General features: G+C 39.5%; 1 protein-coding gene across 1 annotated transcript in view; it reads left to right on the plus strand.

Moving 5' to 3' along the window:
- Window positions 1–6,149, plus strand: part of cpne7 (copine VII) — a 115,477-nt gene extending 109,328 nt beyond the window's left edge. Inside the window, exons 17-18 of the transcript XR_012382847.1 lie at window positions 2,418–2,482; window positions 5,597–6,149. The gene's annotated coding sequence lies outside the window, so the exon portion shown is untranslated. The remainder of the gene's footprint in view (window positions 1–2,417; window positions 2,483–5,596) is intronic.
- Window positions 6,150–14,965: the final 8,816 nt, after the last annotated feature.

Here is a 14,965-nt window from a genome sequence, read left to right on the forward strand (position 1 = left end):
CACCTGTACCATGTCTTTGGACTCTGGGGCAAACCAGAGCACCCAGAGGAAACCCATGCAAACACGGGGAGAACATACAAACTACACACAGAAATGCCAATTGACCTTGCCTGGGTTCGACAAGCGACCTTCTTGCTGTGTGGTGATTGTGCTACGCACTGCACCACCGTCCTCCCCCCAGACAATAGATCACTTTAACTACTATTAGAAATGTTAATAAAAGTCTTTTTTTTTTTACTTTTCAATGTTAAAAGTTTTTGGAAGAAAGATTAAGGTCCTAAAAAGGAATTTGAAAGCATAAATAAATGAGTAAAAATATAAACATGAATCACAAAACACTAAAAACTGTTAATTTACAGATTTTTTTAACAGTCTACCCAGTTTTTTTGTCCTATTCTGGACGTCAACGAGTATCATCAACCTGCATTTTTTGAAAATATAGTCTTTTGTGTACAACAGAAGAAAGAAACTCATAGAAGTTCCGCAAATTGTAAATGATGAGGGAAGTTTTATTTTTGGGTGTACTGTTCCTTTAAGACACTAGTTAAACAGAGTTAGCTATAGCACAATAGCTTTACAAAAAAATGTGACCCTTGCAGTCTGTTTTAAGGCTGGTTCAAACTCCTGCGTCAAGCGATCGCTCTGACCCATGGTGCATGCCTTGCGTGTAGTCGTGCATTTATACTTCTGCGTACTGTTTGTGTTGCTCTGCAATAACCCTTCTGAAGCTCTAGCTGGCAGTAGGTTATGTTATGTTCCTCTATGTCAAGTTTCTTCGCAGGTGTTTTTTTTTTTTTTCTGAACGTTACCTTAATATACAAGTATTTAAAACTGCTCATTCAGAGGTGGGAAGTGGCGGACGAGCAGAACTTTAATCACAAGGTGAACACAAAACTAAAGTTTCCAACGAGAGCTACTTCCCGGGACTCGACACTTGTAAACACTCGCTCTGTCTGGCTTGCGGCTCTCAGAACTGCCCACAATCATCACAGCTACCAAGCCGATCAATCACAGAGCGTTATTGCGACATGTAGTTACATTTTTTAAGAGGTGCGCATCAGCATCGGTGTCAGCCACGGCAAGGGCTATATGACCGTGCGAAGGCTGCACCGGAGCATACATGTGGACTTGACGCAGAAGTATAAATCAGCCTTTAAGGATGGTTTATACTTCTGCATTGAGTGATTGGCGTGACCCACAGTGCCCACCTTGCATGTAGTCATGCATTTATACTTCTGCATACTGTTTGTGTTGCTCGTCAACAACACTTCTGAAATGCTAGCTGGCAGTAGGTTATGCTATGTTCCTCTGTGTTGAGTTTCTTTGCAGTTTTTTTGTTTTACTGAACACTACCTTAAAGTACAAGTAGCTCAAACTAACTCATTTAGTGGCAGGAACCGGCGGACGAGCAACAACTTTAATCACAAGGTGAACACAAAGCTAAAGTTTCCATCTGGAGCTCTTTCATGTGACTCGACACTTGTAAACAATCGCTCCATCAGGCTCGCGGCTCTCAGCATCGCCCACAATCATCACAGCTACCTAGCAGACCTATGTGTGTGTGGTTACGTTTTCTTGAGAGGTGCGCGTTAGCATCGGTGTCAGCCACGGTGAGGGCTATGCAAACGTGCAAAGACTGCACCAGAGCATATGTGTGCGCTTGACGCAGAAGTGTAAATCAACCTTTAAGGATGGTTTACACTTTTGCGTCAAGTGATCGGCATGACCCACGGCGCATGCCTTGCACATAGTTGTGAATTTATACTTCTGTGTCCTGTTTGAGTTGCTCTGCAATAGCACTTCCGAAACGCTAGCTGGCAGTAGGTTATGCTACTTTATGTTCCTCTGTATCGAGTTTCTTTGTGGGTGTTTTGTTTTTTCTTAACGCTACCTTAAAGTTCAAGTAGCTAAAACTCGCTCTTTCAAAGGTGGGAACCGGCGAACGAGCAACAACTTTAATCATAAGGTGAACACAAAACTAAAGTTCCTTCAAAGGACTCGACACTTGTAAACAGTCGCTCCATCTGGCTTGTGGCTCTCAGCACCGCCCACACTCATCACAGTTAACAAGCCAACCAATCACAGCATCGTTGTGATGTGCAGTTAAATTTTTTGAGAGGTGCATGTTAGCATAGGCGTCAGCCACGTGCAAGGCGTATGTGACCGCACGAAGGCTGCAGCATACCCGTGCGCTTGATGCAGAAGTATTAATCAGCCTTTGGTCTTTACTTGCTTGAATTGCGTTGTCTGTTTACAGCCTTTAAAAAAACACTTCTAATTGGTTAACCTAAACCCAATTTAATTATCCAGGGTCAGTTGACTAGATGGTAGACTAGTTTTTTTTTCATATGCAGAGCCCTCACAGTCTGTCTAACTCTTATTCATGCTGTTTTCTCTACTTACCTTTATCCCAATAGTTTGTGAAAGCACTTGCTGCAGGCACTTTGTCGATCATGAGAGAATCTCTGCTCTAATTAAAAAGGTAAAGTGTTTAATTTCCGTCCCTGCAGCGAAACCGAACCGATTTGATGAATGATGTGTTTCTGCTGCGTTTCTAAGACAGCTTTGTGAATAAGCAACCCAGCTCTCATTAGTGGACCAATCTGATTACAATACTAAATTGCAAATTCCTTATTACAAATGTGTACTGTAATTACAAACATAATTACATAGATGAAGCACAAGCGTCTACAGAAAATGTATTTTTAGCTTGTAACAAATTTCCAGATTTCAATCATGTTTAGTAGTTACACAAAAAATCAACTTAAAGGTCTCATGAAGTGCTTTGAATTGTGTAGTTTATTTGATCTTTGATGCAATATCAACTGAAACATGAAGAGAGGGCGGAGCATAGAGTATCTTCTTCCCTTTAAAAAAAAGCCAATAGCGTTTTGTTTTCATCACAGCTCTCCCAGTAAGAGTGGGTGAGCTCAAGCGCATCAAATGAAAAGAAAATGAAAAGGGGGCGGGGATATCAGATACTAGAAAGCATTTGATTGGTCAAGATTTGATGTGTAGCTAAAGTATGAGGTGACGTTAAAAAACTATCCATTTAGGCAGAACTGACAAACTACAAGCTTTGTATGTTTATTTCAGTTTTATATCTTCTAATCGAGATTTTTGGAGCACACTAGCTTATAGATATAATAAAACTAACAAAACTTACATCTAAAAAGCTTTATTTTCATTTCAGGGGACCTTTAACTTCTATTTTTGGATTCCAAAACACAAGTTCAAATTAACTGCATTTAATACTTTAAATGATAATACATATTAATTTGTAAATAAGATGCAGTTAATTGTTCGCAGTTAACTTTATTCTTTTATAGTGAGCTAATGGGTACGTTTTCCAACATAGGCTAAATCTGAAAATGTAGCCCTATATACGTTTCTGGAGATCGCAAATTATGTAGCTAGAGGTGCATTTCCTCTTTTAAACTTTTAAACGAATGATACGATTTGATAAGATGCAAGTAGAAGATGACCATGACAACGGAGTCCAGAAAGCAGGTCAGACAAAAACAGAATCCAAAAAAATATATGAAAAAGTAACAGGGTAAGAATGTGGTAAATGTGGTAAAAAATCAGGCGAGGGTCAATCAGTGTTTTTTTAAAACACTATTGGTTGGGTTTAGGGAAGGAGGAAGGTGGGTCAGTTGATCAGTCAGTTAGTCAGTCAGTCTGTCAGTCAGTTGACAGCGGCCTCTGGTGGATTTAGGCTGGAACAGCAGGCTTGAATGGCACTCGTGAGAGAAATTTGAGATCTGAAAAGTGTACACAGCGGCCTCTGGTGGATTTGGTAAAATACAAAAAAAAAACATACCTCCTAGAAAGTATTTGGCAGTCTTCGGAAATGTATTTAGAGGAACGTTTTCAAAATGAGCCTGGTTTAACTTTTAAAGGTTAACTGCACTGAAAAAAATTATTTATTGAATTTCATTCTGATTACATTCCCCCATATAAATTTCTGGAGGAGTAAAATATGTCTCAGGAGCTACGTTTTTTTTCTAGTTTTTGTTTTCGCAAATCCACCAGAGGCTGCAGTCAACTGACTGACTGACCAATTCCTTCACAAACCCTCTTCCCTAAACCCAACCAAAAGTGTTTTAAAAATAAAGCACAGATTGACCAGCGCCCACCCACTTCCCTAAACCCAACCTACTGTGTTTTCAAAAACAATCCAGAAAAAGAAAAGCCCTCGCGGTAGCCTGATTTTTTTCATATTTTACCACATTCTCACTCTGTTATTTACTTGTTTATTTTATCTTTTGGCTTTTGTTTTTGTCTTACCTGCTTTCTGGAACTCTTCTTCACCAAAATCCAACCCCGTCATAACGGTTAACTCTACTCTGCATCTCAAATCCTCCAACGTATGCAACGAGCCACTCGACAAACTAGTAAAACTGGAAAAGCCATCCATACAGAGGTAAGCGGTCAGCTGGTAAGTGTGAAAAGGAACGACGTCATACCGCCCCAAAGCATTCGTTTAAAAGACGAAATGCAGACATACGTACTTCTGGCTACGTAATTCACAATCTCCAGAAATGTATACAGGGGTACATTTTCCGAATGAGCCTACGTTGAAATTTTTTAAGGTAAGTGGTTTATATGGGCTGAATTTAAACAAATTAAATTTATTAACGTTTAGCTTTATTTGTTTAAATGCAGCCCATATGTATCGTTTGCAATCACCTTACCTTAAAAAATGTAGTAAATCCAATTAATCATTATTGTTAATGTGAGAACAACAATCAAATGAGTAAAAGCACAGATCAACCTGTAAAACCTCAAATATTAACTCATGGCAATTCGTAACTTTTTGACTTAGTGGCTAATTCGTATGAATTTGTTCGATCTCATTCATAATATTTAGTATGATTCGCTCAACCCCTAATGATGATTGGTTTTAGGGGTGGGGTTTGGTGCCATGCCTCCTTTTAAAAACGTACATTTTTCATACAACTGAACTCGAATACGAATTAGCCACTATACTGACAAAATGTAAAATAGTTACGTTTCCTCGTGAAATCAGGCTACAAATGCTCATTTTGTACACAAAGCAACGGCTGTACTTATTGCACGACCACCTTGCAACCAGAGAGCCAAACTAAAATTGTGTCCATGCGCTGCAAACTGACTTAATATATTATTTAAGAGATGTATTTCTATTTTAAGTGCTAATGATATGCATAATGAATTAATGAGGATTATGGGTACATAATCATTGCTCTTTTCATGTTATAGAATAGCCTTAACTTGAAACTGAAAAACTAGCACCCTGAGATGTGTTTAGTGCATGTCTATGCACAAATGCACTGCACGACTGCAACATTATCACTTCATTGTGATATATTTATGTAAATGAAGGGTTGCCAGATCTTAACAAGTTGCCGATTCTGAAATGGCTTTTGAACTGTACATGCAACCTGTTTCAATTTCCGAGTGTTGTACATTGCATTTGATTATTAATTCTTTTTGTGTGTGTGTGTGTGTGTGTGTGTGTGTGTGTGTGTGTGTGTGTGTGTGTGTGTGTGTGTGTATGTGTGTGTGTGTGTGTGTGTGTGTGTGTCGCTTATCTTTTGAATCCATTTCCAAGTGGACCGCATTTGCATGTGCAGTATATCCCGGGGTAAAGTTTCCACACATTCTAGCAGAAGGAGAAGAAAACGTTGACTCTGAGTTTCCTGATTGGTTTGAAATGTGGGTCATAACCCTGATGGTATTTTCTTGCAGCCCTGAAGTCATTGCAGCCTTTAGATATTCATACGGGCTCCGGAGGTATTAGGTAACATATTAAGTCTGCTTACAGTCTATCGATGAAAACATAGGCAGATAGACAATAAATCTTCATAAAATTGTATTGTTATTATGGTCAAAGGCAACCGGACTGAGTCGTTTGAACATAATTTGTCTCATCTATGCTTTAACAATGCGCTTTGATTTGAGCCAGTGACCTGACTGGAAGTATCTCTTTCAAAAGCTGTGATTTACTGCATGCACTCCTCTGTGTTGAAACGTATACGTGTATCTGTCTGATTGATTTCGGTGTTATTTTGTCGGATGAGAGTCTGCCGTTACACCAGCCTGTTTCTCCTGTAGTCTAGACTCGTAATCTTGCATTGAGGCTAATAAATCTTTTAATAATTTGACTGAATGGTGGCGTGTCATTTTGCATGTTTATTTAGACACAAAATGGGTGTTGCCAAAATGGCAGCCAGGTTTTTTCAACACTTCGAACTAGGATGCCGTACTTATTTTTGAGATGAATGGACAAATGGTTGCAAATCTATAGCTGTTTCTATGTTTTAGCACCACCCACTAGCAAAGCTGTGTTTTAATCCACTAACAAATGAACTCAAACATATGTGTTCCAAGTTTGCTTACTTATCAGGGGGCACCACAGCGGAATGAACCGCCAACTTATCCAGCATATGTCTCGTTCAAAGTCTGGAAAAATGCCGAAAAATGTTCTTAAAACAGACCTTATGACTGCAATGAGAATGCACTCACCGGCCACTTTATTAGGTACACCTAACTAGTACCGGGTTGGCCCCCTTTTTGTCTTTAGAACTGCCTTAATCCTACATGGCATAGATTCAGCAAGCTACTGGAATTATTCCTACACACATTTACATAAATACATAGACTCAATCATGGGCTAAAAATCTGCAGAAATCTGCAGATTCCGTGTGGGCCTACTGATTAGAAATTTGTGTCAACAAGCAGTTGGAGAGGTGTACCTAATAAAATGGCCGGTGAGTGTATGATTAAGCTGTAAGGATACCTTGGTGTGCACATAAAACAAAAATAACAACTTTATTCAACAGCTCCTCCTCAGTACATGGACACCAATCATCCCATTTAATTTTGATTAATACTCTGAGTCTACCACGTAAACAGCGATTTCAATGACCTTAATCCAACTAAAGTCATAATCGAACTAGACAGAACTCAAATTAAGACATGTGGAGTATGCATATATTAATGGCATTATTGAAGAAAACACCGCATATTACTGTCAAGTTTCTGCTCTGCTTATTAACACATTCATTCATTCATTTTCTTTTGGCTTAGTCCCTTATTTATCAGGGGTCGCCACAGTAGAATGAACCACCAACTATTCTGACATGTTTTACGCAGCGGATGCCCCCTCCAGCCGCAACCCAGTACTGGGAAACACCCACACACACACTCTCACATTTATACACGCATGGCCAATTTAGTTAATCCAATTCATCCTTAACACGTCTTTGGACTGTAGGGGAAATCAGAGCACCCAGAGGAAACCCACACAAAAACAGGGAGAACATTCAAACTCCACACTGAAATGCCAACTGGCCCAGCTGGCACTCAAACTAGTGATCTTTTTGCTGTGAGGTGACAGTTCTAACCACTGAGCCACATTATTAACACAATGATACTATTAGATTTGTCATGGCTTAAAATGGCTGTTGGTCCCACAAGTTGAGCTTAAATAAATGACTGGATTCATGTTCTGAAGTATCTCCAAAATACGATGTCCATAACACAAACAAACTGAAGCGATGGAGACCATCGGCTGGCATTATGCAAATACAGATCTAAATAGAAGTGAACCTGGAATTGCTGACGCCTTTGGTTCTTTCTTTAAGAGACACTAACTTTGAAACTTTGCACTTTACAACTTTATAGACCTTTTACATTCGCAAACAACTCTACAACACTGATTGCGCTGTAAGGTACTTTTCCAAAAAGCATAATAGGGATGCTTTAAATGCACCCAGCAACATAAATGTGTCTCTAGATTTAAGAGAGATTTACATATCAGGAAGAATCAAATGCGCAGCACAGGCAACGCACAGAATTTATAATCATGCGATCATAACTCCAAGTCATTTCTGCTGAGCCCACAGTCTTCTAGCTGTGCCTTTATTCAAATATTTTCTGAGGCAGATAGCCTTATGCAGAATGGTCTGTGTAATCTACTTACTGTACTAGCAGGTAAACATCAGGCTCATTTAGACCTCAGAATGGACTTTTGAAGAGATCTGAGCTTCAAAGAAAGTTAATTATATTGCAATGAATGCTCAAATGATTAAGATAATAATCAGTGATAATGGCTTGGGTTAGAAAAATGGGTTTCTCTAATTATCATGTGATGTGTAAGTGTATGGTAATTTAGTTGTGTAAGGTCACTTTGACAACACACACTCATTATGTACAGTACACTCAGATGATGTGCACTGGCACTCTTGAAGATAAAAGTTCTTTATTGGCAATAAGCGAATTACCTTTAATATGGAATCTTTCTTCAAGCAGGAAGGGTTTTTTAAAGTGGTACTTTAGGTCATTAAAATGTTCTTTGCATGAATTGGCTAACTGGAAACATACCCCGTATACAATTCTGGAGAGCTCAAATTAGGTAGCCAGATCTACAAATGGCTGCTTTTTCTCTTTAAAATGTTTCTGTTTCTTTTTTGCTAGCATTTGACTGCTTACCTTCGTGTCGATGGCTTTTCCGCTTTAACCAGTTTGCCTGCAGATCACCACGTTGTTTGGAGGACTTAAGGCGCAGAGTTGACTGCGATGATGGGGTTTGAGTAACTAATTTATAGTAGGTTATTTATTTAGTATCTGTACTTTATATGACATGGACCATTGTAAAAGTAGACTATAATAAATAAATAAATAACTAAATAAATAAATAAATAAACAATATCCTACTTAATAATAATAATAATAATAATAACAATCGTCATCATCATCATTAATATTATTAAAGTAGGATTTTATAAATTTCATAATAAATAATAAATATTACATTTCATTGCTTCATAAATCGCCTCATTCTTTATTTATTTGTTTGATTTAGGTATGATATTAGAATACTTGTTAGCTTTTGTAAGTGGTTTTATGTTTTAGAATAGAATATGTAATGTTCTCAATGATATTTGTAAAAAAAAAACACATGTGCCAATCACGTATATTTTAATTAATATGGAAAACGAGTGCATGTTTTACCAAAAATAATATTGGAATTTTAATGCGTTTGCATGTAGAACAATATAATTTGCACAAAGACATTATGGAGTTCTTCTCTAAAGAAGTTTAGAGCATCATTATGGACGTTTTATGTTATAACTAACGTTGTTCAAATGACGGATCTGTGACAGGAAAACTACGGGTTTTGGAAAACACTCATCCCTACATCATTCTTTTCACAAACAATGCATCGTACTATGATAGTTCAGCCATGAGTTACGTCGTTGTTTGGGAAACGCACCCCAGAAAAAGAAAAGCCCTCGCCAGATTTGACCATATTCTCATTCTGTTATTTACTTGTTTGTTTATTTTTTGGCTTTTGTCTTACCTGCTTCCTAGAACAATTCTTTGCCAGAGTCGAACCTTGTCATTGTAGACAACTCCTCTCTGTGTCTCAAATCCGCCAACGTATGTTCAAAGCCACTGGGCAAACAGGTAACGGGAAAAGCTGTCCATACAGAGGTATGCGGTTAGCTGGTAAGCGTGAAAAGGTATATGGCAACATACCACCAGGTAGCGTTCATTTTAAAGACAAAATGCAGCCTAAGATACTTCTGGCTACATAATTATGATCTCTAGAAATGTATATAGGGCTACACTTTCAGAATGAGCCCATTTTGCTTTTTTCAGTGTATATGGCACATCTTAAAAACTTATTTTGAAACCTTCACTTTTAAGGTGTTTCTAACATGCAAGAAGAAAAAAATATGAAAAGAGAAACGTCTAAACTAGTCACGGCTAGCCAAACGGGTTGATAAAGATCCTGACATTTTTATTAGATACAATAAAAGGGTCATTTTTCAAGTAATTTGCAAAGTAAAAGGTCTAATATCAAATTCTTGCCCTGCCTTTTTTTGTTTTCATCTCAGCATTTTTAAGTCACACAATATCATATTATTTTTTCCTCATGACTAGTTTTAACCCATATTTCTTAGGCTTTTTCATTTCACAGTCAGATGAATACTGGCATAAACCGCAAGGAAATGAAACCCGCTATGTTTCTCAGTTTGCAATTTTTCAGCCTTCACACCCTGAGCATTAAAGCTAGACGTGCTCCATTATCTAAGTGAATCTAGTCATTTGCCTGAGCGAGGACCACTGGTTGTCTACACTGAGGATGATGAGGTCGTCTCTGCGTAGCTGGTTTGCGTCACTTCATCGGGTGACTGCATGAATGATTGTAGTTGCCATGGAGATGGTGCTGGGCGCTTAAAGGGCAGCTATGGAGAAATGGAGTGAGATGAGCTGGAGCAGATAATTGTTAAAAGAGCCGAACAACCTTGAGTGAAGTTCAGGGCGTTTGAAGAACAGCGCAGAATTCTTTCAGGTCTCGCATGTTGTCGACATTGACATTGATGGCTCAGTAAAGCTTTTCTGACATCTGTGGAAACTTTTCAGTATGTAGAACGCTCTTTATTATGGAAGCTAATCTTTATATTATTACTATGCTCTTCAAATTAAGAAAAAATCACTCTTCAAAGAAAGGTTCCTTGTGGTGCCCAAATGGTTCTTTTATGCTTGGGGTGTTAAACCCCTGGAGCGTCGCAGCCCTGCACAGTTTAGTTCCAAAACTACTTCAACAAATGTACCTTTAGGTTTCTAAAAAAAAACTGTACAAAAGCACGCACATCCCTCTTCAGACATCCCAAGTTGGAAAAAGTCATATCCGGGGGATACAGAGTTGATTTGCGGGAGGTAGCGGATGGGTGGGTGCTCGAAGAGCGGAGGCGGGGGGTTGAGTAGTGAGCGACGTATCTGTGAAGGGGGGCGTGTGCGCGCGAGACGTACTTGAAGAGCGGTGAGGGTGACTTGCGTGCGACGTACCTGAAGAGCTAGTAGGGATGCAGTGGAGAAAGGGGTGTGCAACATATTTAAGGACCGGGAAGGAGACGCGTGATTTCCGAAAGATTATCATTGGCTGATTCTCAATATGCGTTCTTCAGCGGTCTTGCGTCCTCGTGTTCTCGTGACACGTCATCATCAGCTGCAATACTCAAGACCGCAAGTACAGAGGACGCGTGAAACTTCCCGGATGTGATCTTGATATCGAGGACGCACCAATGCAGACTTGAGCACCGAACTCGCTCTGGAAGTCCCAGAAGTCATTGCGACTGGAGGTGGGATGCGCTGCATTTTATCTAAATTTATCAATAAAGTTCATAGATATGAATTATTTGCCTCAGGAGTTTCCCTAAATGAAACGGTGAAAGTAAACATTAACATGAACATCTTAATAAATAAATAAACATATTAAGGGTGTTTGTTTGCTGAAATTCGTATTAAAATCTGTTTTATTTATATTGTGCAACATATATTTATAATGTTCTAAGCGTTCTCTGCCCTCGCGGTCTCCTGAGTTTGTTCTTCCGAGGACACCTGGCAAGACCGGTCTCCACAAGAACACAAGTCCGTTCTCTGCGTTCTTGGAATTGAGAAACAGCTATTCATTTGCGGGCATCCGGGAGTGTCTATGCATTTCAGGGATACTCCCACAACTTCCGGGAGACTTGGGATATCTGCCTCTTAACTGGGTGCTCAGCCAAAACAACGCAAAAAAATGCAAATAAATGTTAATCATAGGCGGCAACACCAAGGCTCGAAAAATACAAATGTATTAAATTAAAAAGGCTGACATGCTTTGTGTCAGCCTTTTTAATTTAATAAATTAGTATTTTTGGAGCCTTGGTGTTGCCGCCTTTGATTAACCTTTAGGTTTCTAACAAGCCTGATGGACTCTGTTAGTTTAAACAAGTGTGATTAAACCTCATCTAATAACCTAATAGCTAAACCAGAGATTTTCTAAACTATACAGAGATGGAAATCCATGTATTACTTACTATTAAAAAAAGTAACAGCTAAAGCTGGGCCGATAAACAATATACTGAATTGTGATAAATTTGACAAGCTATGGACATTTTTACTTGAAATTGATGTAAAGGGTGCTTTCACACCTGTGAATCAATTCATTTTTTCTGAAACAGGGATTAAAAGTGTTACATTGGTGCGGTTTGCTTTCACACGGCAAAGTTTCTAAATGGACCAAAATAACTAAAACAAGTCACGTGTGAGTGAACTCTCCTCACATTGGTCAGAGTTTTACGGTTTAATTTGGAGAGTCCCGCTCAGCTGTCAGGGGAGGTGGTGTTTTGGTGGTGTTTGACAGGGTGCGCGCGACGAGTCTGAAGAGTGAGGAGGGATGCGGTGGGAAGGGTGCGCAACATATTTGAGGGCTGGAAGGGAGAAAGGCGCTGTTTCCGGGAGATTATCACTCTGTGCATTTGCGGGAGACTCCTGGCACTTCCGGGAGACTTGGGATGTCTGTTGAATGACCTCCCACCCTACTCTTAATTCTCTTATCATAAATCCGTATACCTATTACATATACATAAACCACTGATATAGCCGGGCTCAGATTGTTTTGCTTTTTCACTACAATCAATCCGCTCCAGAGTTCGTTTCAATTGAGCCGAGATCACCTCATTCAGGTGATCTCAGAGCGATTGTTTTGGCGCAGATCCGAGCGCGATTGCTGGATTCACATATGCCAAACGAACCGTGCTAACTGGGCAAACGAGACAGGTTTTGAAACAAAAGTCTGGGTGTGAAAGCACCCTAAGAGTGTTCATGTGTTCCTAAACAGGGATTCAAATTCTTTTACATGGCAAAGTTTCTAAATGGACCAAAATAGCTAAAACAAGTCACGTGAGAGTAAACTCTCCACACATTGGTCAGAGTTTCACGGTTTGAGTCCCAGTCAGCTGTCAGGGGAGGTGGTGGTTTGGTGATGTTTGACAGGGTGCGTGTGACGTGTCTGAAGAGCGAGGAGGGATGCGGTGGAAAGTGTGAGCGACGTATGTGAGGGCTGGGAGGGAGATAGGCGCGATTTCCGGGAGATTATCACTAGTGATGGTGATGTGAAGCTTTCTGAACCAGTGAAGTGCTCGACTTAGTTGTATCGGAAAAAGGTTTGTTACTTAAAGCTTTCCAAGTGAGAGCTCGATGAGAACCTCTGCTGGTTAAAGTGTGGGACTGCACTGATGCAAAAATGTCAAATGTTCACAACTGACCAACTCATTCATGCAGTAAAACAACAATAGTAATATAAACAAATTACTCAATTACTGTAGTTTATTACACATAAGTTATGTTACATTACTCCACCAATGACTAGTGAAATCCAAGACATTCATAAGTTTTTACAATCATCGTATTTCAATTGGTCTTTCACCCCCCGCTTTAAGCGGGAATCAAACCGGCGATTCCTGCATGTGAGGCGAATGCTCTAACAAGGAGGATGTGGGAGTGTGGCTTTCGGAGCTGCACGCGCGAGCTGTCCTCCGTTACACACAACAATATGTAGTGACCTTCGTTAAAAATAGTTGTAAATTATACGCTATTACACTTTAGTATGGTTCAAAACCTTTTTACTATAAATGACTATTGCATTTTAGTTGAATTACTGGTACATGAGACCGGTGCAGTGCTTTAAAACAGTAGAAATGTATGTGATCGACATCTAATGTCTCGCTATACACTTTACTAATCGACGAGGGTGTTTAAACCTTTTAATCAAAATTCGAAGCAGTCACGTGGGTATAATCGAAAATGAAGATTCAAACATCACTGATCACGTCATGATGGCAAGACAAATCAAGCTCTGGTACACTGCTTCAATGCGAGATGTATCGTTTTTTTGATACACACTTCGAAGCCTCGGTGCACAACGTCACATCACTAATCACTAATAAGGGGCAACAAAGATTATACTGTTTACAGAAATTGAGATTTTTTGGTATAGATAAATAACTCATGTGCATGTTTTACAGTTCATACATTCAGTTACTGTTATCTTTTTCTTTGCTTTGTTGGTTCAATTCTCTAAGTGTGAAAAATAAGAGTTGTTTGGAGAAAATTGTGAACCTAGGAGGAAAAATAACAGGGAAAAAACAGATGCCCATGGCTCAGTTATACCAGAGACGAGTTTTGAGTAAAGCTCAGAGTATTCTGTCAGATGGATCCCATCCTATGCACCACGAGTTTTATCTTCTCCCTTCCGGTATTCGATACAGAACTCCTATTAGTAAAACAAATCGTTTTAAACTTTCATTCATCCACTCAGCTGTAAAGTTTTTAAACTTAGGGTAGAATTTGTATTGTATGATGTACTTTTGTGTATTGTGTGTGACATGCTTGTATGCTGCAACCAAATTGCCTTCGGGAAATGAATAAAGACTGACTGACTAATTATCACTCATTTGCGGGCATCCGGGAGTCTTTGCGGGATAATCCCTGAACTTCCGGGAGACTTGGGATGTCTGGAAAGGCCTCCCGCTCTCCTCATTATTCTCTCTCATATAGCCATATGCTTGATACATATCCATAAAACACTGTAATATAGCCGTGCTCGTATTGTATCGCTTTCTCACTACAATCGATCTGCTCCAGAGTTTGTTTCAATCAAGCTGAGACCACTTCATTCAGGTGATCTCAGACCGATTGTTTTGGCACGGATCCGAGCGCGATTGCTGGATTCACATATGCCAAGCGAACAGCGCTAACTGGGCAAACGAGACAAAAACAAAAGGTTTCGAAACAAAAGTCTAGGTGTGAAAGCACCCTAAGAATCAATCATGCAGCAGACGTACACTCACCGGCCACTTTATTAAGTACACCTTAACAGTATGAGGTTGGACCTTTTGCCTTCAGAACTGAATCCTCCGTGGCACAGATTCAACAGCTACTGGAAATATTCCTCAGAGATTTTGGTCCATATTGACATGATAGCATCAAGCAGTTGCTGCAGATTTGTCGGCTGCACATCCATGATGCAAATCTCCTGTTCCATTGCATCCCTAATGTGCTCTATTGGATTGAGAGCTGGTGACTGTGGAGGCCATTTGAGTACAGTGAACTCATTGTCATGTTCAAGAAACCAATCTGAGAT

This window comes from Danio rerio, chromosome 7 (genome assembly GCF_049306965.1).
Source record: "Danio rerio strain Tuebingen ecotype United States chromosome 7, GRCz12tu, whole genome shotgun sequence".
In the NCBI taxonomy this organism is placed as follows: domain Eukaryota; kingdom Metazoa; phylum Chordata; class Actinopteri; order Cypriniformes; family Danionidae; genus Danio; species Danio rerio.